The following is a 24949-nucleotide window of genomic DNA, read 5'->3' on the forward strand; positions in this document are numbered from 1 at the left end:
TATTGTAACGGATATAAGTGCTAGCGGGGTTGGAAAGTTTTGTGCAGTGCACAGTGTGCCACATGTATTCAACAATGGAGCAACAGCTCCAGCATGGATACTGCTGTGACAGATGTGAGCGGGTTGCCCTTCTGGAAGCTCACGTTAGAGATCTGTGGAGCAAGTTGCAACACTGGGCAGAACCGACATCCTTGAAAGGGGTCTTCTGCTCCCTTAGCAGGTAGCTAATGGGATTGATATGGAGGGAGGAGGGGCTAATCAGGATTATCAAGTAGGAAGTTGGGTTACTGTAATGAGAGGGAGTGGTAGGGGCTCACAGAAAAGTAAGGCCGGCACTGGGTTTGTTCACCCAAACAGATTTGCCAAGTTGGGTGAAGATGTGGGGGTGGCGAACTCAGGGGTGGCGGCCTGGATGTCACTGCTATCCCTAACAGTCAGGAGGGCAGACCATCTGGGAGGGTTGGTGAGGGTAGTGCAGGAAGGCCTAGACAGCTGGTGGTAGTAGGGGATTCTATAATCAGAAGGACTGATAGAATAATTTGTCGCCAGGATTACCTCAACTGAATGATTTGCTTTCTCCTTGGTGCCAGGGTTCAGCATGTGGTGGACCAGGTTGATAAATTACTGGAAGGGGCTGGGCATGAGCCAGCTGTCTTGGTCCATGTTGGAACCCATGACAGAATACATGGAAGGTGCAGACTCCTTAAGAATCAATTTAACGAATTAGGCTGCAAGTTGAAGGGAAGGGCCTCCAAGGTGATATTCTCTGAAATATTATGTGTGCCATGCACAACTCAGGAAAGACAGGGGGAGATTAGAGAACTAAATGCATTGCTAAAGACCTGGTGCAACAGGGAAGGATTGGGGTGTAACCTTTATGCTAGAGATGGTTTTCACCTAAATGGAAGGGGGTCTGCTGTGCTGGGGGAGAGGTTTATGGGGAGGCTGGAGGAGTATTTAAACTAGGATCGAGGAGGGAGGGATAATTAGATTATAACGGGGTAGAAAGATCAGACAGGGGTCATTTCTTATTGGTTGGGTGGAATGGGGAAAGATGGGGGAGGGCTATGGCAGATGATAAGAAGGTTCCCATGTTACAAACAACCATTGGAATTGGTACCATTTGTACGAAAATAAAAAATATGCAAAATACGTGTGCATAAGGTGTCAATGCATTAAAGTGTTTGTTCACCAATGCCAGAAGTCTGCCAAGCAAAATAGGTGAGTTGTAAGCTTTGGGGCATGAACAGAACTATGATTTAATTGGTATTGCTGAATCTTGGCTTCATTCTTCACATGACTGGGCCATTAATATTCCTGGCTATGTTCTCTTTCGGAGAGACAGGGTAAATAGGAAAGGTGGTGGTGTCTGTCTCTATGTGAGAAGTGATCTCAGAGCAAGTGTGGAAGAGGACCTAGTTGCTGGAGAGTGTGATAAGGCTGAAGTTAAAAAGGCAAAGAGATCCTACGTTAGTTTACAAAACAAGGTTATGTCTGATTCATGGGATGTTGTTTATTAGATTGTTCTAACTTGCTCTAGAAAAGAATTAATGTGCTCCATCCATCTCTGTTTCTCTTGGGCTTAAGGAAAAAGGCCTCTAATGTAAAACGGAATCATTAGTGGTTGAGCCTGTATTGAGGGCAAAATAAGTCTCTATTTCTTTCCTGACCTGTTCCTGGTACTTAAAGCAGAGCTCCACCCAAAAGGGTAAGTTCCGCTTTAAGGACTGCTCCCCCGCTCCCCATTAAGGATTGGCACCTTTGGGGGGCGGGGGTTGAAGCGGGTACCCGAATTTGACAGGTACCTGCTCCCATTTCCGGTCCAATCGCCTAGGCGATCGGAAATGGAAGGTGTCCTCCCTCCCTTCCTGTAGTCTTTTGGGACACGTGACAGGTCCTACAGGATCATTCATGAAGCATAGCACTACTCACGCATGCGCAGTGGGTACCTGGCTGTGAAGCTGCAAGCTATCACAACTAAGTGACCACACTGAAGATGCCGGCCTCCTGGAATCCAGGACAACTGGTGAAAAGGTCTGCGGGGGACACACCATGGGACTGAGGGACAGGTAAGTGGCTGTTTTTTAAAAGTCAGCAGCTACAGTTTTTGTAGCTGCTGACTTTTATTTTTTGACAGGTGAGTGGAACTCCACTTTAAGTTGTGTCAAGATAGCTGTGTTCATTCTCCACAGTGAGTGCTGTTTTGCTTTAGGGTAAAGGATAGCATGATAGTGACAGAAGCATGATCTGACTGGGTAATGAGCCCTATGGTCACTTGTGGGATAATTTGAAGGCCAGATTTATGTACCAGGAGATGGTTGATCCTGGAACAGGACTTCTGTGCATTTGAATAAAAATTGTAGTCCCTCTCTGATCCAAGGAGGCATAGAGATCGTCTGACTGAATGAGGGAAGACAGAGCTGTGGACCATTTTCTGAGGGGGCTGGAGATGTCAAAGGATAAGTCGGCTATATCATTAAAATATTCACAAAGACTAATTTGTTCTTTCGATATCAGTTGCAGTTTGGCTAAAACGGACTTATAGATATGTTTTTGGCGTGTATTAGGGGCATAAATGTTTGCAGTCATTGTTGCGAGTTGTTGAAAGAGGCAGGCAAAATCTGTCAAACAGCTCAGTTTCTATTTGGTGAAGTGGAAAGGCAATAGAGCTATCTACTATCTATCTGTTGAGCACAATCAGGTAAAGGGGGTGACTAAAGGATCTAGAGGCATGAGAGCAGATTTTTTCCAGTTAATGGAGAAACTGGATAACTCCCCAAATCTGTTAATAAGTGACATCACAGCTTGCAAAAAGTTATTATAACTAATGAATACTTGTGAGCTATTATTAATGAGGCATTCAGTGGGTGGTATGAAATTATCTGCTGATTAAATGTACTAGGTGCGCTGGCTCTTGCACAGACTCACTTGCTAGTGTATATACAATGTTATAAATATATAGTGCCGCGCTCCTATTTGCTTATATATATATATATATTGGTCCTTGGGGTATATGAATTAATATCTGAGACAATTCATAAATCACTGTGACTAGTGAATAAAATTAATCGATATTAAGTAATAAATAATAATAAATCACTAGTGAATCACTATAACTGGTGAATCAAATGAATAAAAATATGAATCAACAACCTACATGTATGTGACTGATAACAATCAATCCTTAATTAAATGTGACTATAAAAGAATTAAATATAAATCAACACAATTCTAAATCTGTGCCCCTCTGATCTGCTGTAATCACTCCATCTATATAGTGCAAAAGCATACATATAAGTGCAAGTGCAAATACATAAAATATAAAAGACAATAAATTAAAAAGTCTTTTAAATAAGTGCAGTGTGCTGGTGGGTTCCTTATTTCCTCTCGCCGAGTGCTTAGTGGTCTCCCTATGCGCTCACCTTAATATTTGCCTGAATAAATTCAGGCAAATACGCTTTTAATCCTTCCAGGATTGATGGGATGATACTCTTATATAAGCTGTTCCAGAAGGTAGATACGGATTTATAGGGATTCTCCTGTGCTCTCCTCTTTCCCTTTGTGCAGCTGCTCATAAATGGACTTCCCGACCAGCTCTCTAGGAATCTCCTACTTCCCCTCCTGGGGTCACCACCTTCTCCAATCCTCCTTTCACCAGCATAAGGAATGTGGGTCAATTGAGAGAGAGAAGAAAAAAGACCATGGTGCCTTATCCTTGTGTATAAAGGAAATTTATTGCTGCCAGTTGCAGTATTACACGGCTTTGATGTGATCCAGGACAGCCTTGATGGTAACATACAGTAATACTCTGCCTCTGCCTCTGTAATGCTGTCTGCCTCCGTCTGCACTGGAATCACCGAGCCTCTCCGATGCAACGTTGTGACGTCAGAGCCCCTCCCCTACGTGTTGCGTCACAGGGTCACGTGACTTCATCAGGGAGAAATGATTGGATGATTGGATATATATATATATATCTATATATTTATAACATTATATATATATTTATAACATTGCAAAAGTTATTATTGTCTCCCAAATATAGTAAAGTGTCATCAGCATATAGGGATATCTCTTCTTCAGTGTCTTCTTTCCTACAAATTCCAACAAGGTCAGTACACATCCGGACCATGATGGCTAGAGGTTCCACTGCCAGGGCAAAAATCTGGGGCAATAAAGTGCACCCCTGACAAGTGCCCCTGCACAGATGTAAAGTTGTAGAGGGGCCATTATTTATGCAAAGTCTAGCGCTTGGGGCAGGGAAAAGTATCTGTTCCCATTTAATAAATGTATCCCCCAGTCCAAATCTGGATAGCATCTCTCAGAGGTAGAGCCATTCCACACTGTCATAAGCCTTGGCAGTGTCTAAAGAGAAAATGTCCCTACCTATTTTCCACTAGGATCTGCAAATTGAGAAAAAGGCATCTAAGGCTATTCGCCGTTGATCTACAGGGGATAAACCCCAATTGGTATCCATGGACCAATTTGCATATGACCTTGGGCAATCCAGTTGAGCCAAAACACGAGCCAATACTTTTGCATGTGTGTTCAATAGGGAAATGGGGCAGTATGAGTTAGGAAGCAGTTTGTCTTTCCCTGGTTTTGGAAGACCTATTGTTATAGCTTCCTGCATGGATTCAGGTAATTCCCCCATTTTTGCTGCTTCATGTAGTGCTTGTAATAAAGGTGGTAGGAGTAGGTCTCCATACCTAGAATATACCTCAGAGGAGAGGCCATCTGAACCTGGGGATTTGTTAATAGGGGCAGGTGCCGGAGCTTCTGTGAGCTCCTCATTGGTGATAGGAGAATTAAGTTTAACCAGTTCAGAGCCTGACAGCATGGGTAAAGGACATCCTTCTAGAAAATGTGTTAGTTCAGTGGGTGCAATAGCATGTTTGGATGCATAGATTCTTATAAAACTAGTGAAATGTAGTTAGGATATCAACCTGGGAGGTAAAAAGAGCACCAGTATTCAAATGGATAGCATCTATGGAGGAAACTCCTTGTTGTCCTCTGGCTACTGAGGCCATGAGATGCTCCATGTTCTCTTCCTCTTCAAAAAGCTCTGCTGTAGAAAGTAACATTTTTTTCAGCAGCAGAAGGGAGCACTGAGTTATATAAGGACAGCCTCCAGCCACCTGGATTGTGTAGTAGGGTTAGGATCTTCGACCATGTTAGCCTCCCTCTGCTGCAATTCTATTCTGACTATATCCTCCCAGTACCTAGATTTACTTTTGATGAATATTATTTCTCTAATAATAAGCCCTCTAAAATGCATCTTCATAGAGTCTCATACTATAGCTGGCGATGCTTTATCCACATTCTTCCTAATTAAGATAGACAAATCCCTCTGGAAAAATAGTCAGCCAAAATGGGTTGGCCCACCATAAAGGATGCATGGGGGACCTGAGATAGAAAGGCGTACCCAGAATGGAAAGTGGTTTGAGAGTAGTCTAAGTTCATACGAAGATTCCTCAACATAGGGCAGGATTGCAGATTTACCTAAGCCTAGGTCAATGTGATATAGGACATTATGGGAAGCATAATTTCAAGAATAACATGTATGATACATAGTTTTCCCTCCATACATCCTTGAGACCAAGTTCAGTCAAAAGACTAGCAAATGTAGTTTGGTGCGAGTGGGCATTGCTCCCCGATGGGCCACTGAGAGTTTATCCAGGGCCGTTTTTAAATAATTAAAATCTCCCTAAGGCCTATCAACAGAACCGTGTAGAGTCTTCTAAATATATGAGACTCTAATACAAAAAATAGATACAAAACATGGATCTCAATATTAGATCATCATCCGCCATGTACCCTTACTCATTCACAAAAAAAGTAAGTCTAGCATCAATCTCGATTAATGCTGCCGCTGTCGACCAGAGAAAAGAGGTCTCCACCTGACGTGGGCTCCAGCCACCTTACAGCTCCGCTGCCTCCCGCTACTAATAAACTAAAATAATTGACCCAGCATGCATCAGTCGATGATATCACACGAGGCAGAGTCACAATGTGAAGTCATTGGGTGGCCTTGCCTCTTAGTTTATTATCATATGAAGGGAGCCAGTGTTCTTAAATAAAGGACTTATCAAAAACTGTCTCAGTTTTTTAATTTATTTTTTACACTCTTTTTTGGTGAATGTGCAGGGGGAAATTGTACCCATACTCATTCACAATGGCCAAGATCTGGGGGCCCCCATGTTAAAGGGGGATTCCATATTCTGATAAGCCCCCCACCCGCAGACCCCCAGAACCACCACTTAGTGTTTTAGGGAAGAGGCCCTTCCTTGTCCCCATCAAAATGCACCCCCCCATGTTAAGGGCATGTGGCCTGGTTTAGTTCAGGAGGGGGGGTGCTCGCTTATTCCCCCTTTCCTAGCGTGTCAGTCTGTATGCTCAGATAAGGGTCAGGTATGGATTTGAGGGTAACCCCATGCTGTTTTATTTTTAAAGTTTTGGCAGGAGGTTTTCCTTAACCTCTTCACGCCGGCCGAACGCAAATGTGCAGCCTACCGGCATCTGGGCCTAGACGCCAAGCGGCCACACATTCTATTAAAAAAAGACATATGTGCTGAGAGAGCACACCCTGCATGCTCCCAGTACACATGTCCGGTACTCACGGAAAGGTCCCGATCTCCTCTTTCGATCGGGACCTTTCCCGATCATGTGACGGCCGTGATGGCGTGTCACAGCGGTCACATGACCTTAAACCCCGCCCAGCCTCCCTGCTTCTGAAATCCTTAAAGGGCCGGGAGGCGCTGGCGCAAAGGGGTTAAAAAGGCATTGGCTATGGGTGTACATATGCCCCAGCCACAATGATATGCTTTGCAGCCATGGCAGAAATTATAGATATCAAAGCACAGGTGAATTAGTCACCATCTGGCACTAATCCGGTCCCGTCACTTCACTCATGCTGCATAACAGGTCCTGAGATATACAAAGCTGACATATACAAAGGTTCTCCTTTGTGACATTACTGACCATATATAGATATAACCATATAACGTCAATTATAATTGGGATCCACCTGCTTGAACCGAACCAAGGTATGTTTGGCTGATCAGTACTGGTGATCAGGAAACTGATTGTGGCTTACACTGACACTAGGTGACACTTGTACTGGTGCTGGCTGGTGATCATGACACAGATTGTTGCTTACACTTGTGAGTTACCCTATGCTTTCCCTTCAAGTAAGGAAAGTCTTCAGGTTTGGGTCTACCATGAGTTAAACCCAAACCAAAGTTGCTTGCAGTTTGAAAAGTTGGTGAGTTATTGCATTGCACTTGATTACCAACTAATTAATAATATACTTCCTGAACTGTGGTCAGTTGGCTTATAAGGGCCACTTATGTTTTTTTTTATCTGTCAGTCCCATCCATATAGATTTCACTGTTCCCAGCAGCATTTACTTAGTGTTTTTTGGAGGCGATGTGGTAGGGGGGGAAAGCTAGCAGCCTTCAGCAGGGATAGCTAGATGTTATTGGTAATGCTGCTGTTTGTTGAAAGTCTCTACCTACTGTATAGCTACAACAAAGTCACAGACATGCTAGCAGTGTGTTGTACATTAGGATAACAGTCAGATTTGGAAAATATTTTAGAGTATTTCCAGGGACAGTTTGATGCTGGTGTCAGGGCCAGGAAAGGAGGGGGGCACTGGCAATTTGGCCACTCGTCCCGTTGCTTACTGACAAGAGTGGTTACAGTCAGGGGTGACCCTAGGCAGGTGCAGGGGATGCGCACCGCAATGGGTGACACCTATTGCACAGGGTGACACCGGACCGGCTCCACGAAAAGGTAAGTTTTAAAGCAAGCCGGTGATCACCGCAGGATGGATCGGATCTGCGTATTGAGCATAATGGATCGGAGTCCAATCCATTATCCTCCCCAATCCGCAGATCTGATCCATCCTGTGGGGATCGTCGGCTTGCAACCTATAGGGGGTTAATTGATCTCTCCACGAGCTCCACGAAAACTTAAGTTTTAAAGCAAGCCGACGATCCCTGCAGGGTGGATCAGATCTGCGGATTGGGGAGGATAATGGATCGGACTCCAATCCATTATGCTCAATCCACAGATCCGATCCATCCTGTGGGGATTGTGGGAGGGGGTGTCACCAAGTGTTCCGGCACCGGGTGACACCAACCCTAGGGACGCCCCTGGTTACAGTGTCATTATTGTGTATTTATTTAGCAGAATACTTAGGGTAGATGAACCACTCAGGATAAGACTCAAACTCTTAGTAGGAAACATGTAAAGAAAGAGTGCTCCACATAGTGTAAAACCATTCCAACTACTTTTATTTAAAGTACGGTTGCACTCACATGAAAGCTAACATCATTAGGCATTGATAGGAAAAAAATCAAATTTTCCAGTTTCCAAAATGGCCACCGGCCAGTCACGCATGTATAGTAGCGTGTGTATGTGGCTCCGCCCTACGTGCTTCATCACAGGTAACATCATCAGGTGCCCCTGTAAAAGTAAAAGTGCATAAAACTGGGAAGGATTTGTACCTGAAAAATATCTTGTGTCTGCTGTACTTATTACAGCTTATGGTCTGGTGAGTGCTCATTTGACTAAGGTGGTGGCACTTGATGTTTTGTTACACTACAAGGATCTACTGGATGGTGGAAGATCCTTTTTTATCTGAGTTTATACAGTATGGGCTTTGATTTAAGAGAGACTTTGTTTGGCAGATTGAACACCATTTTTTTATGTATTTGTATGTTTATGTTATATTCACTGGCACTGCATCATTTCACAATATTGTACGTTTTTTGGTTTGGGTATATCAAACTTTGTTTGCCAGGGGCCACACATGTTATCACAGTGAAGATTCATTACAATACATGTATTATTATTATTTGTGGTTTATAGTTCCACCAGTCAATCTAGGCCTATTATCGCTCATAGAAAAAAAGTCAGGTGTCATAGCCAAACCTACCTAAAAGTCTCTTTTATAGTTACATATTTAATCAGATTGAAAAAAAGACAAAGGTCTATTCAGTTCAACTAAGAGAGAAATAAATAAATAAATACAAAGTTTCCTTATACACAATCCTATTCCCACATTTAATCCAGAGGAGGGCAAAAAGAACCCTAATGAAGCATGGCCCAATTTACTCCATTGGGGGTAATAGATTCCATCTTGATCTAGCAGGAGGCAACTGGATATTCCCTGGATCAGCACGTTACATTTTGTGCATTTAAGAATGCTTTTAGCTCTTTTTATTAAAACAATCTATTGAGCTGCCCAGAACTAGTTCTTGTTTAATTTCAAGTTCAGGTTTTTCAGGGTTTACATGGGATTTGACAAACTCAATCCCAAATTGAACCCAGGCTAATACTCTCATTTCTAATGCTCATAATTGGACTTGGTCTAAAAAGGAGAAATGATGTTTCCTTCCTCCGAGCTCCATGGACACTTAAAACCATGACATTGGTAGGAATCTCTTAAACTCTCAATACTGTTTGAGCAGTGAGGAAAGGGAACATTTGCTCCCCAGAACTCTGACCTGCCTCACACCACACCTTTTTTCTGTTTTCTTTTTTTAAGGGAAACATTGTTTACAAAACAAGAAAATAAAATTCCATAGTGCTCCCCTTACAATTAAAATGACACACTTATCCAGGTATATAGCCTGATGAATGATGTCTGGCATGTTTGTGAAAATCCAGCCAGCCAGAAATGAGTACACCATGACAGCTGTTGTTGAAATATAAACAAAGTGGAAGGGATGCCAAATAATGTAATTGACCAAATATGTTCACATTGTTCCAAACCTACTTCAAACAGAACTTTTCCTGGTTCACTAATCCCTAGTTAAAAATAGAATAAGGGATTTTTCTCCTGCGGCATGTGTTGATTTAGATTTTTTTCTTATCTGCATGCATATGTGAATTGGTTATTGGTTAATGGCACCCCTAAAAACCTGTTCATCAAAGAGGGGGTAACCAACTACCTTCCCTCATAAGGGGGCAGGTAGGTGGGACATGAGTTCCCCTCTCACCAGCTCCCTTTCCAATGCACCAGGGGTTTCTTAGCGCCTGGTGCTGGGCAAAATTGGGCTATGGTGCTTTGGGGATTCTACCTTTTTTGGGGAAATGAAGGCATGGCAGTGTATGTGCTGCAGAAGCACAGTTCAGTAAATCCTTTACACTGATATGTCTATATTGAGCAAGATTTACCTGTCCTGCTACTGAAATAGCTCAAATTCTCTGACATAAATAATGTAGGGGTGACTATTAACATGAACACGTACCCTACCAGACACCAGTGACAGGAAGGGATCTGTCTTCCTGTAAAAATAGAGATACAGCCATATTTTCATGGCAGCACCAGCAGGCCATATTTCACAGATACTAGCCTCAGGGGGGTGTCTGTCTTCCCATAATAGACCTACAAGCTTCAGTGCCACCAGGTCTAAAAACATAGGTCATGTGGTGGTAGAGCTGCACACAGTAGAGTCCAAAATATCCTTGGCATGTGAAAGATGCATAGAGTAGCAAAATGTATTTATTTATTTCATTATAGACAGGGCACTTAAGGTCAAGCTCCAGGTGGGAAATCTTTTGGAGCTCTCCCTCAGTCCACTGGTTGCACATGGCAAAGAGCCAAGGTACAGAGTGTGTACAGGAGCACTGAGGTGCTGTGTTTGATGGTCTGGGGCACAAAAGCAACAGGCCTGAGCAGCAATGCTGCTAGAGAAAGCCACAAGGCTGAAGTCGTGCTGATGGTGAAAACCCTGCATGGGACAATGATCTTCTGTGTAAACTTTTTTATGTTGTATTAATGAAAGCCAGAAAGCTCTTAAAGAGCATTTCTGGAGTGCAGGCTTCTAAGAGAAATGTCAGCCATGGATGTGGCATTTTCTAACGGTGACAGTAATTGAATTTCTTTTTTTTTTGTAATGCAGAGCACTTGCACTTACACTTGAATCACAATACATTTTAGCACATCACATAACACAGATACATGCAAACAGTACAAAACAATAAATACAAACCAAGTTTGCATTGAGGTGCACTTAAAGGCAGGTTCATTCATTTTGGAGATGCGTGCCAGGGTATCATTCAAAATTATGGTACTACAACGCACCACAGTTCATTTTTTACTGTACTTTACAGTAAAGCACAGTAAAATGTGCACCTTACCGTGCATTACCAAAGGTAATAATGTGACCCCAGCCTAAATGTTCTATTTGCTGTTATCTAAAATTACAGTAAATCCATATGAAATTTTAGGCGGTATAAAGAAAAGCATCTCCACTAAAGAATTTGTGATTATGTTCCAATTGCAATGGTATCCTCTCTTTCATACTTCAAGAGATTATAAATTGATGATATGCAGATCCATTATTTATGTTCTCCTTTATTCATTGCCCTCTGCCCAGTGGACACTAATCACATAAAAATATAAAGAATGGTTAAATCCTCATTCCATAAAATAAACACACACTCTAAATTATAGATCACTACATTGTACAGCTTTGACTTCAAATACGACAAGAAATCCTATATTATTTATTGTAGTTTGTTGTCCCTTAATAACATTATTTACACAGAAGCTTTTCTTATGAGCTTATGACCAAAGGTAGCTACTGACTTTGATTTGTAACATATATAGTGCAGTATAACAAAACACAAGATCTGTTCTCTTTCATCTTACAAATAATACTTGGTCTGTAAAAGAGGGTGAAAATGCTGATAACAGTGTTTTTAGTCTGAATTTGAGTGAGATTTATTTCCATATTAAATGAGTTGGTCATTGCAACCAACTAGAATTGACTCTGATAGAGTTAGATCAGTACAACATGGAGTTTGATTGACTGATATTAGTTACTGAACTGTAATTTAAATGTGATGGATACAGCAACTGCAGATATAAGGAGAGTAAGAACACAATGTGGCTTTAGCGCTTACTTCTTCCTCCATTTTGTCTGTCAACAGGCTGTCCTCTGTTTTGTTTAATGTTTCAAAAACACTGCATAGCTTCATAGCACCTTGCTTGTAACAGGATATTGCACATTTTATCAGTCACTCTTCCTGTTTTTTTAAGGAGTTTTAAAATCTAATTTACCTTCTTGGTTCTTGGTTTCCAGCACCATGGTCACAAAGTATACAATAGAAATACAAAAAAGAAGCACCAGACCAAAACCGGATACAAGAGTCCAAGCTAATTGTAATTGTTGGTAAAAAGGTCATACAAAAGCAGCCAACATATTTCAGGAGCACCATCACTCCCTCCCCTATCATAAGGGCTTCAAAATTAAACATAAAACATAGGCACAATGATCAAAAATCATATATAAATATGCATATGATTATATGCCACACATTCTAGAACAGTGGTCTCCAAGCTGTGGCCCGGGGGCTGGATGCGGTCCCTTGCTTGCTTTTATCTGGACCTTGGGGTAATATTTCATCCTCAGGCACCAACAATGGGGCATAATTCCCTCCACTAAAACCAATGAAGGGTCACAATTCCTTTCAATAACATTAAAGATGGGGCACAGTTCCTCCAAATGACACCAATGATGGAGCACAATTTCTCCCAATTACACCAATGATGGGTGATGGGGCATGTTTCTTCCCACCCAATGACACCAATGAGGGGGCTCAATTTCTCTCACAGACATCAAAGATGAGGCATTGTTTACTCCCACTGATGTCAGGGCATTTTCTACTTCCAATAGCCACAGTCCGGCCCCCCTAAAGTCTGAAGGACAGTAAACTGGTCCTTTGTTTAGAAAATTTGGAGACTCCTGTTCTAGAACATCACTTACTAACACCCAGGAACTTCAGTTGTCTTGATTGAATTAAAGAAGATTAAAATATACAAGCAACGTACATAGTAAAACATCAAGTAAAGAAAGTAGATACAGTATATACTATAAACATATGTCAACCACTTTTATACCAGACACTTTCACCCCCTTCCTGCCCACAACAATTATCAACTTTCAGTGCTGTCACATTTTGAATGGCAATTACTCAGTCATGAAACATTGTACCCGAATGCAATTTTTAGCATTTTTTGAGACAGATATGACTTTCTTTTGGTGGTATTTAATCATCACTGGGTTATTTTTATTTTATTTGCTATATAAATTAAAAAATACAGAGAAACACATTTTTTTCATTTCTGTTATAACATTTTGCAAATAAATGTATTTTTATTTTTTTCAATTTATGCAGCGCTTTACATATATATTGTACATTCACATCAGTCCCTAACCCTCAAGGGGTGTACAATCTAAGGTCCCTAACCTAAGTTCATACACATACTAGGGCCAATGTAGACAGGATCCAATTAACCTACCAGCATGTCTTTGGAGCGTGGGAGGAAACCGGGGTACCTAGAGGAAACCCACGCAGGCACAGGGAGAACATGCAAACTCCAGGCAGGTGGTGCCATGGTTGGGATTTGAATCAATGACCCGAGAACTGCCAGGTGGAAGTGCTAACCATTTAGCCACTGTGCTGCCCATAATAAGCTTTCTTCACAAATTTAGGCCAAAATGTATTCTTCTACATTTCTTTATTATAATAACCCAAATCAATGTATATTGTTTAGTTGTGTGTGAATGTTATAAAGTCTACAAATTAAGGTGTGTGTATATATACAGTATTTGAAACTTGATCCTGATGTACTGACTGCTTATCTCATTTCTTGAAGCCTTAAAATGTCAGGACAGTACAAATAAACTGAAAATTACTTCTTTTTGGAAAGCAGATAGTCCAAAGTACGTAGTAAGATGCACAATGAGTTTTTTGAAGTTGTACTTTTTTTGTCACAATTTTTGTGGAAAATGAAGAAATTAAATATTTTTTTCACATTTTTTTTTACACACAGTACTGTCACCAGAGCAGTACAGCATCATCATATGACTGGTGTGGTAGTGATGAGGCATATTGACTGATGACAGTATGTTAACAAAAAATCAGTTTTGAAACACTTTTTTTCTTTTTATACTTTCTTTTTTACATACTGTGATCACAACAGTACAATGTAACCACAGTGACACTGTGCTACACTGGTGAGGCAATCTGGATTTTTTTACACTTTGATTGCTTGTAACAGCGATGACCACTGTTATAAGCAATCATTTTTAGGTGCACTTTGATTGGTCCTGTCCATACCATGTAATCACTGTGACCAAAGCCAATGTGTACATTTTATGTGATTGCTGTGATTGGTCACAGCAATCACACGGTTCTGTCATCAACTGTGTCTGGTGCACACAGCGGTTGACAAATTGCACCGTTGCACGGCCCCTAGGGCTTGCACAAGAAGCGCAACTGCAAGGACGTAATATGACATCCACTCATTTTTTACTATATGCTGGGTGGGAGTTGGTTAAATTGCATCAAAATATCATCGAGAAAATGTGCAAAAAGGAACTTAAAAATCAAACTTCTGAATTAGAACTAATCAGCTACTAGAACAGGTACTAAAACACACACAAAAAAACCTGAGGCCAAGCTGTTGTCATTAAACCATTTAAATGAAATACTAAAATAAACTAAGAGACCAAATTGCTGAAATATGACTAAATGTCTACTGAATTAAATATAAAAAAGTAAATACAAAAGTACAAAAAGTATACAATTACTTACTTGCTTTTGCCTAGTTACTTCAACTCACATTTAGTGCTTTAGAGGTGACATAGCATAACTGAAAACAACACCATATCAAATGAATTAACATGCAAGAGAAAGAAACTCACAAAGACATAAAATTCAAACAGAGGTCAGTTCTTAGCATACGTATAAAAAAGCGAACTGCAGATAAAGAATGTTACAAACATTTTGCATGCTATTTTTTGCAACAACAGCTATTATGATATTGGGCTAGCTGTATGTTAGAAGAGGCATGTAGGTATAGCAGTTTTTGATGAATGGTACAGAAGGGGAGGAGGGATATGTTTATTACCTTTCTAATGTACACTAAACCATTTACAGCTGGAAACAATAAGGGTGGTGCTTATCTTTCCTTTTTTTTTACTCTTTAGCAGTTTACTATTTGCTTCAAAAATATACAAATAGCTAGATGTATGGCTATATTAATAGTCTTTATTCTGAATTCTTTTTCACTGTGTACTAATATGTATTCATTATAAAGCTATTCTCTGAATAATTATCATTAGAAAAAAAAATACAATGAGGCTAAGATTGTTTTAGTTAGTAACCTCTTAAGACTACATTCACACCTGTGCATCATAGCCACCTGCATTTTACTGCATGTTATTACAGCACATTTTGATGCACATACACTGTACAATTTCATAAAGTATGTGTTTTAGTAATCTGTGGTAAAATACTTCTGAATGGCTTAACTGTATGTATATATTAAGAAAAACTGCACCTTAACTATAGCATATCGCAATAAATATAAGTGAAAACTGTGTGTATTGTAGGCCTTTGCATTGTTGAAAAAAGTGCAGATGAATTGTGATACATTGAGAGACCATTTCAAAAAAACAAAGCAATGCGATATGGCTTAATTAACACATGAAAATGCACGTGAATGGGTCCTTAGAGGCAACAAGAAAGATATATTTATTGTGGGCACACATCATTTATATAAGCCATTTTATAAATAAAAGATCAAACAACTAAATACATATTTTAGCTACTTTGTCTGCATAATGGGAATGATGCCCTAACTTTATAAGATACATCTAATTTAACTGTAATTATTAAATACCATCAAGGTACTACAGAAATGAAGAAAAAGTGTACAACTCCAACAAGATTGTTGGATTGTTGATACTCAACCCACATGCTCAAAATGATTACATAATGAATCCCCTTTAAAAAAAATACCAATGGAAGATTTCATGGATCACAAGGATCACAAGGTAAAACATGTTTCATGAGAACACATTTGTGTTTGTGAGCTGATTGATGGAAGAACAACAAATTACCCATGTTGAGTGTTGAAAGAAAAGATACACAATCATTATGTTACCCATCCCTGTCCATCTTTTGAGGAAGACAGTTAGTCTGTCTTCATCAGCACTTGCAAGATTAAATCTAATGTTTAAACCTGCTGTTCAAACCATGTTTTCAAAACAGCAGTGTCATTAGCCTCACCGTGTGGTCCACATTTTAGCTTGCTAATACACAAGTCGGAGCATTTTTCTTCAGGTGAGTGAAAAATAAATTATGTGTAAATTCTCATATATGTTTGTATCATAGCACTGTTAGCTATGTCTTTATAAAAAAAAATAGTTTAAGAAAAAATAAAAATACTGTATATATATATATAACCCTTTGGCGCTATACAAACTCGTAGTAATAATAATAATAATATATATATATATATATATATATATATATATATACATATATAGTATATAATGTTCATGTGAATTATATTTTCAGAATTCCATTGGATAATCTTAGCATGATTTGACATTTGCCTGGTTAGAATTTTGGGGCTCAAAATAATGGTTATAGCACCTTGCTAATAGCTTAAACTTTTACAGCTGAATTTTTTTTATGTTTATCAACATGTTCATTAAATAACTGCATTATGGCCCTTTCTTGACCAGAGTTCAGCTTGAACCACTTTCTAACTGCCAATGAGTTAATTTTCCTCTTGAAAATTCAAAGGATAGTAATTCCTCCAATGTCTCATTGGAGAACTTTGCAAATTCACCTCTTCTTGACCCAGACTTGGGGCAGCATAGACCCTCTTCCATTATGACTTTGTTTGAAGAACTATTTACTGTTTCAATTCCAAATCTTCATAGCCTGTCTAAATCCTATGCATTACAAAGAACCCAAACAGATCAGGGTACCCCCGACAACCTTTCAAAATGGGAATCAGGTTTGAGAACTTCTTTTTCAAATCAACAGAAAGAGAGGGTTCTAAGGTTTACCCTCAAGGCATCAATCTCTTGTAAAATACAAGAGACTGGTTCTAAAATAGTGTTGTGCTGATACAGAATGACTTCACACATAATCTTTCCATATTGCTCTCATCTCTGTTGGAGATATCAACAACAGGTCGTCCCTATATTACTTACATTTAAAGTTGAACACTCTTACATAACTTCTGCAACCGGATGTGAGACATCATTTTCAGATTGACAACATAATTTCTATAATCAGATTCGAGACATTATTTTCAAACTGACAGATCGTTTTGGACTTCTTGAATCACAGAAAAAGGTCATGGTCTTACTGGCTTGACTTTACTGGTTCTCATGAATACAGAACCTAGATGGTGAGTCCTTGCTTGAGGGTTTTATCTTCCTTCTCAAGGCCCTTAATCACTCCTGCCTTCAACCCCTTCCCCTCACCCCTTTTTTTTTTCTCTGCGTCTTCTCACTCCTTGCTATTCTGTTGTTCTCTTTACTAGTCTATTTTGCACTCTTTAGGGTTCCTTCAGGAGGTCTCTCTCGAGTGTTTTGAAAGACCCCATTTACATTTTAATACTTTCTATTATGGTTTATAGGTGAACTATGTAACTTGAGTTCAGCCAGGTGTGATCTTTTAGTTCACAAAATTGTAATAGCTATTGTTAATCTAATTCCTGGTCTTGTTCACTGTGAGAGTTGGGAGACATACAGTGAGACATGTCTGTGTTAAGTGATGTGGAACTTTGGGTTATGTTTGTATTTTAATGTATATAATATATATATTTTGTATATAATATTTGGGTTATATTTGTATTTTAATACCTTGATTTTTCTTGGTTCTGTATTAAGATATGCTTTCACCTGTAAGGCCTGGTTAACACTGATGCGGTTTCAAATGTCACTTTGGTCACATCAAACCACATGACAATGGAAATAACATTGCTTCCAATAGTGCCCATTCACATCAATGCAGCGCAGCTGTTATGCAACTTTGGGGAAGGGTTCTGTGCTACTTTGATGTGATGCAATGTGATTTTGTGGTCCATAGATGTCAATGGAAAAGCATCTAAATTGCATCTACATGCATTTTTTATGCATTTTTGTGGTTAATTTGCGCTGTATGTTAAGAGCCAGCACCTGCTGGTGTTCTACCAACTGGTGACTTATCCCTGCTGTCAGCAGCAGGGATAAGTAATCGGTTCCTAAGGAACTGGCAACTGACAGCATCCTAACAATGATGAGTCATCCCTGCTGAATGTATACAGAAGAGCAGACATACAAAAATAAAAAAGGAATGTAGATCTTCCCAATCTATACAAGGCTCTTTGGGTCTGGTATGGATATTAAAGGGAACCCCAAACCATAACAATGTTTGGGGTCCCTCCTAAATCTATACCAGACCCATGTCTGAGCATGCAGCCCAGCAGGCCATGAAAGGGCAGGTGACTGAGTGCCTCTCCTTCCTGAACCATACCAAGTCACATGCCCTCAACATGGGGGGTATTTGTCCCCATGTTGATGAGGTCAAGTGCTTCTTCCCCACAACCCTAGCCCAGTGGTTGTGGGGGAGCAGGAGGTAGCTTGTTGGAATCTGGAAGCCTCCTTTAAAAAGAGGGCCCCAGATCCCACTCCCCCATATGAATGGGTATGGGGTACATAGTACTCCTACTAATTCAACAAGAAAATGTCAAAATTAAATAAAAACACAAGTGCTTTAATTAAAAAAACATGTCACCCTATCCATTGTCAATCATGATGAAGGCTGGTCACCAACCTGCAAAAAAAAAAACCCTCCCACCTGCTGAACATGACCTCTCCTATTTTGTGACACTCCCCAAATGGCAGCACTGCTTCCCGTGCAGCTAAGTAAACAAAAGGGCAGGGTCTCCTAATGACCCTGTCCCATGATGTCCCTCAGAGACCCCACCCTGTAATTGCATTGGGAGGTCACCCGGTGAAGTCACCGGATGACCCCACCCCCCTATGACATCGCAGGCCAACCCGTTATTTAGGTAGAGTTGGATACTAACATTTATAGGTAAAGTTGATCCAGGGAATATCCAATTGCTGCTCAGGGGATCAGGAAGGAATTGTTTCCCTTGCAGGAGCAAATTGGATCATGCTTTGCTGGGTTTTTTGCCTTCCTCTGGATCAAATGTAGGCATAGGATTATAACTTGTGTTTTTTTTTTTTTTTTTGTGGGGATTCTATTTTTTTTAATGGTTGAACTGGATGGACTTTTTTCTTTTTTCAGCCAGACTAACTATGTAACTATGTGAGACCCCCACCCTATGATGTCAAAGGGGGCAGAGTAAGAGGGCCAGCATGTGATGTTATAGGGGTGGGTTCAGCCAATAATTTCACCAAGTGATGTCATAGGGCAGGGCTCCAAGGGACATCCTAGGGGCTGGGTCACCTGGCAGAGATGAGTCACTGGTTGTTCGGATACTGGCTCCTTAACAACCAAAGACTCATTCCTGCTGCTGATTGCAGAGATGAGTCACAGTAGCATAAAACGAGTTAAAAATGTATAAGAATGCACCAAGTCCCACTGCAGCAGTACTACAAAATTGCTTTGAAAATTAGACCAAATTCGCACTGCATTAGTGTAAACCTAGCCCTATACATCCTGAGGAAGTTCCAATTCTGGGACCCTCCTCTCATGGCATTCTGCATGGCTGTTTCAATTTGTCCTCAGCTCACTTGCACGCTGCCATTCAGGAGTCAGTCCCTAGGAGCACCATTAAGATATCTGCTGACTTGTCAGCAAAGACAGCATTAACCAGTTTGGCTTCGAGACTGAGGAATCCCATTTGGATGTATCAAATTGTGTGAGTAATGGCAGCTTCTTGCTGAACCTATATGTATTGGGCACACATTACCCTTGGTTCTCAGGATTGAATACAATTATATACACAGGACATTATCCAGCTCCGCTGAAGCTTGAAAGGTGCACAATCAGCCACAATTCACTGTCTAACCTCAGCCATATTAGCAGCCACCTTCACCAGTTGTTCCATCTCTGAGTTTGCAGCTATCTTTATACGCTTATCTCAGACTGTCAGACATTTACAAGTAACTGTTATCACAGCTGATTAATCACTGGAATTGTCACTGCCTATAGATTTGTAACCTTTTATGACTGGTCAAGGCACATACTGGTTACTTGTACTATGGACTGATTCATATATTTATATTGCTGTCACCTTTTACTGAGTGGATATATAGTTTGTCAGAGGTGGTAGCCTTGTGTGTGACTGGTTATCACTTGAGGAGTATACATATGGATCTCAGGTTTGAATAGGTGAGACCTGTCCCTGAGACCTCGGGTAGGCTTCCCCTTTGTGGTACTGAACCACCCACAATCTGGGACTACTAGGACTGCATTGGGACTCCTGTGCTCATTTCATTGGGAAGTTGAGGGCTGGCATATATGGAGAGCCTGATAGCATATTTGGTATACTAGGTTCTGGCTTTCTCCATTCATAGTCTTCTCCTACATTTTAGGTTTACATGCTGGGACATCGGGGGGTGTGTGGGAGGTTGGGGTATGTGTGTGTGGGGGTTTTGGAAGGTGGGACTTGTGGGGTAGCTTGGGTTGAGGGAGGGGAGAGATGGGGATGGTAGTGGGTGGATAGGTTTTAGGTGATATTCTGGGGTGCCTGTATATGCGGTGAGCACCGAATATTATCATGGGCTATTATATTTTTGCCATATATATTCGTTACTATCGAATAAACCGTATTCTTGGATGGTAGCTATTGTGGGGGTCTTTGCCATTTTCTTTTATTTTGCTTCACATATGTTTTTGGTGATACCTATCCACTGATATTGTGGATAGCACCATTGGATGATTACATTTGTAGGATTATCTAGCCATTTTTTTTTTTGTTTTGTTGTTATATCAAAAATTTTAAAAATTAGGAATTTATCAAAAAAAAAAATAACTGCATCATACGTGGATCATGGATATGAAAACAGCACCTACCTTCTCCAAGTTTCATGCAAGTAAAAAAATTAGGGAGATTGTTGTTTTTGACATAGAGAGGATTGATGTGCAAAACTGACCTTTTGCAATTTGAAGAAACTTTGGTGAAAAATATAACTATGGTGAAATGTTGCCTTTTAGTAAAACGTACTGGTGTTATTAGAACAAATGCAACCAAAAGTCCTTCCTAAGAAAAATAGCTGTATTTCTTGAAAATAAATGCAACTGTATTAATGTTTTGAATGCTGAAATCTAAGACATACACTATATTGCCAAAAGTATTGGGGCACCTGCCTTTACACGCACGCACGCACGCACGCACGCACACACACACACACACACACACTTTAATAAAGCATTAAGCAAACTGTTGGTGCTATATAAATCCTGTATAATAATAATAATAATAATAAAAATGGCATCCCAGTTTTAGTCCATGAAGTTCAATATTGAGTTGGTCCACCCTATGCAGCTACAACAGCTTCAACTCTTCTGGGAAGGCTGTCCACAAGGTTTAGGAGTGTGTCTATGGGAATGTTTGACCATTCTTCCAGATTAGTGATGGGACGAACACCCCCCTGTTTGGTTTGCAGTTGAACGTTCAAACCTAACGAACGTTCGACCACGAACATCGAGCATAATGCAAGTCTATGGGACTCAAACTTGTAAATTCAAAAGTGTCCATTTTGAAGGCTTATATGCAAGTTATTGGCCATAAATGGGGTATGGGGACTTGGGTACTGCCTTGAGGGACATGAATCAGTGAAATAAAAACTGATTTTGCTGGAAACTTGCTGGAGTTTGAACCATTGTACTGGGGTGATGCCTGTAGCGATTGCCCCACACATGTGAGGTATCACTGCAAACGTCAGATTATGGGCAGAAATTCTAGCACCAGACCTCCTCTGTAAATCTAAAGTGGTAACCTGTAAAGGCTTTTAAAGCTTTATGGATAGTAAAATTTACATTGCTTGTAGACATTGCACAGGCAGGAGCAATTTTAAAGCATGACATGTTGGGTATCTATTTACTCATCAAAACATCATCTTTTATATTTAAAAAAAAATGGGTTATGTATTGTGTATTAAAATTCAAAATATTGCATTTGAAAAAAGCGCTTCACAAAAACTATGTGACATAAATAAAATTGCAAAACTCACCAATTTATTCTCTAGGGCCTCTGCTTTGAAAGAAAATATATATAATCTTTGAGGGTTATAAGTAATTTTACATGTAAACAAAAGGTGCTAGAAAAGGCCTGGTCTGGAAGTGGATACTTTATAATGAATTTGAAAATTGTAAAAGAGGCAGACAGGCACATTTTCTGCCTTGACTGATAAAAATAAAAAGGTTTTCCTAATTGGCACAGAACTATTAAGTTAGACTCTTTTTAGTTCTGTCAGTAGACAGGAGGTTGCCCATACTGCTGCAGAACACAGCATACTCTATGTAGCTAATTCTGCTAAAGTATCTTGCACTGTGCAGTGCACACACCAGCTGCATCATAATTAGTGATGACCTTGATGTTCGAGTAGAAAGTTTGTTTGGCAGGCTGTTTGCCCATTTACGAACAGTAAGGGCATCCTGCCAATGCATTGTGATTGGCCAAAGCAATGCACCTGACTACAGGTGACGTCACCTCTAGCTCCGCCAATTGTTTACATCTGACTCTCAAATGTCAGATAGCGGTGAGTGCATAGCAGGTGTGGACAAGTCAGCGGGTGTTGGGTATTTTTTATTTCGTCGAGTCTGCATCATCGTGGCAACCCTGGACGCTGTGATTGGCGATGGATTACAACAATGGAACCTTTTTTTTTTGCTTCTTTTTATTAAAGAACTTGCCGAAAACCTGTGTTTTTATTCACATTTTACACTTTTTTGGTGAATGGGTAGGGGTACTATGTACCCCATATTCATTCACAAGGGGGGGAATATGGGGCCCCCTTGTTAAAGGGTCTTTCAGATTCCGATAACTCATCCCCTGCAAACCCCCACAACCACAGCCCACGGTTGTGTGGAAGAGGCCCTTGTCCCCAACAACATGGGGACAAGGTGCTTTGGGGGGGGAGTCCCCCTATTGTGAAGTACCCCCTTTCCTGCCATGCCTGTGTTCGGATCAAGAGTAAAAATTTAGGGGGTGCCCCATCTTCCTCCCCTGGTATGGCTTTTAGGAGAAAGCCCAGGCACTTTGCGCCCCCATTTTGGGGATGTGAGGTTGCCCTTAAAAGTCCTACCAGGCCTAAGGAGACTGGTATGGCTTTTAGGGGGAACTCCACACACTTTTTAAAATACATTTTTACTATGGGGTCCCTCCTAACCTTCCTACCAGACCTAAAGGGTCTGTTATAGATTGGGGGGGCATGCTGTTGTGTTTTTTTTTTTTTGTTATAAGAATGTAATTTTTTTTTTAATGTCAGTCCTGCTGCAGAAGGTTCTATACATTGTATAGATGTGCAACTTTGCAGGTAGTTTAAGGGACCTCCCAGGCATATTTAAAATAATTTTAAATTTTATTTATTTATTTTTTTTTTGCTTTTAGGCTCCGTTCACACTTGTGTGACTCCAAATTAGCACGACTTTGGAGTGCAACTTTAATGCAACTTTGATGCAACTTTGGATGGGTGCAACTTGGATACGACTTTGGCTTTCATTAACAATAATGGACAACTGTTGCACAAATAACATTCAGGTGCAACTTTCATATGACTTTTGAGTGTTTTCATTACAGTTTATGGCACTCAAGTTGCATGAAAGTCATACCAAAGTAGTACATGAACTACTTTGAAGCTGCATATATGAATGGTATGAAAACTGACTTCCCCTTTAAAAATGGTAATTTTTGAATTTCTTTTTCACTGATTCATGTCAGTACCCAAGTCCCCATAAGTTCAAATCCCATAGATTTGCATTAAGTTTGAAGTTCATGGTTCGACCGCGAACTGAACAGGTGGGTGTTCAGCCCATCATGATTCATAATATAATGGAAATAGTCTATTTGGGCCATCTCTGTCCAAATTATAAAATTACAGTAAACCTTGAATTCTACATTGAGGCTATTTTTACTGAAATTTCAGCAAAAGTGAAAGCAATCATTTTGCTGTGAAATTATTTTTGCCAAAATCATTGTACATATTCCTATTTGAATGGTTGAATGAAATATTCTAGAACCAGATCTAAGGCCCAGATTAACGAAAGTCCAACAAAGGCTATATCCTAATGCAGCAATATTTCAGAGGGACAACTGTGGTATAACTAAAAGAAGTAGATTGACTACTCAACTGGTTTTCACCACATTTCATATTTTCCTCCTTTAACACAGGGAATAAGGAAAATTCTGCCTTAGAGCACAGGGAGTAAGGAAAGGTAAGTATTTTAATGGAGATTCAAATGCCATATTATACAGTCCTGGGATTTTGTCACTCAGGTATTATATGTTATCCTGGAATTTATTTATTTTAGACAATTTATGTGGAAGGAATTACAAGTTTATTTAGTGACATTTTTGGTCATAATAGTGTAAAAAGGGCTTGCGTATACATTATCAATTTTGTTTTACAATAAAATGGACACACAGTGGAAAGAAAGTCTTCTCTATTTCTTTTGTAAATGTTTCTTTGCAAGCACCTTACCCCCAGATCCACAGGGGGGTCTAACAAACTCTAAACTTGGCCATAAATAGATCAGTTATTTTTCGTTCAACCCGCGGATTGAAAGAAAAAAAATGAACCTGATTTCCTCATCCATATACTCAATCCACTGTGACATTTTATTCTGACAGTGGGGAATACAAAGATCAGTGCTACAGTATATACAGAAGTCAATGAGTATGTATGGCTAGCTTTAGGCTACACATTCCTTCTTTTGGAATGCCAGACTTCATGTACTTCCATTTACTATAAACAGGTCTTCTCCAGTTATCAAGCTTATTATCTCTCCACAAGCACCTGTCCAGATTGTCATGAATGGGACATTATTATGACATATGTTTAACAAGCCTCCACTAGTGCCTCTCCCATGCACATCATCTATCTAATCTTTCTATGCCTTCTCTAAAGGGAAACTTCCAAACCTCAATTAGAAGGTTGCCCAAGTAGGT

This window comes from Staurois parvus, unplaced genomic scaffold, assembly GCF_062004578.1.
Source record: "Staurois parvus isolate SC_StPar_1 unplaced genomic scaffold, SC_StPar_1.0 ptg000850l, whole genome shotgun sequence".
NCBI lineage: Eukaryota > Metazoa > Chordata > Amphibia > Anura > Ranidae > Staurois > Staurois parvus.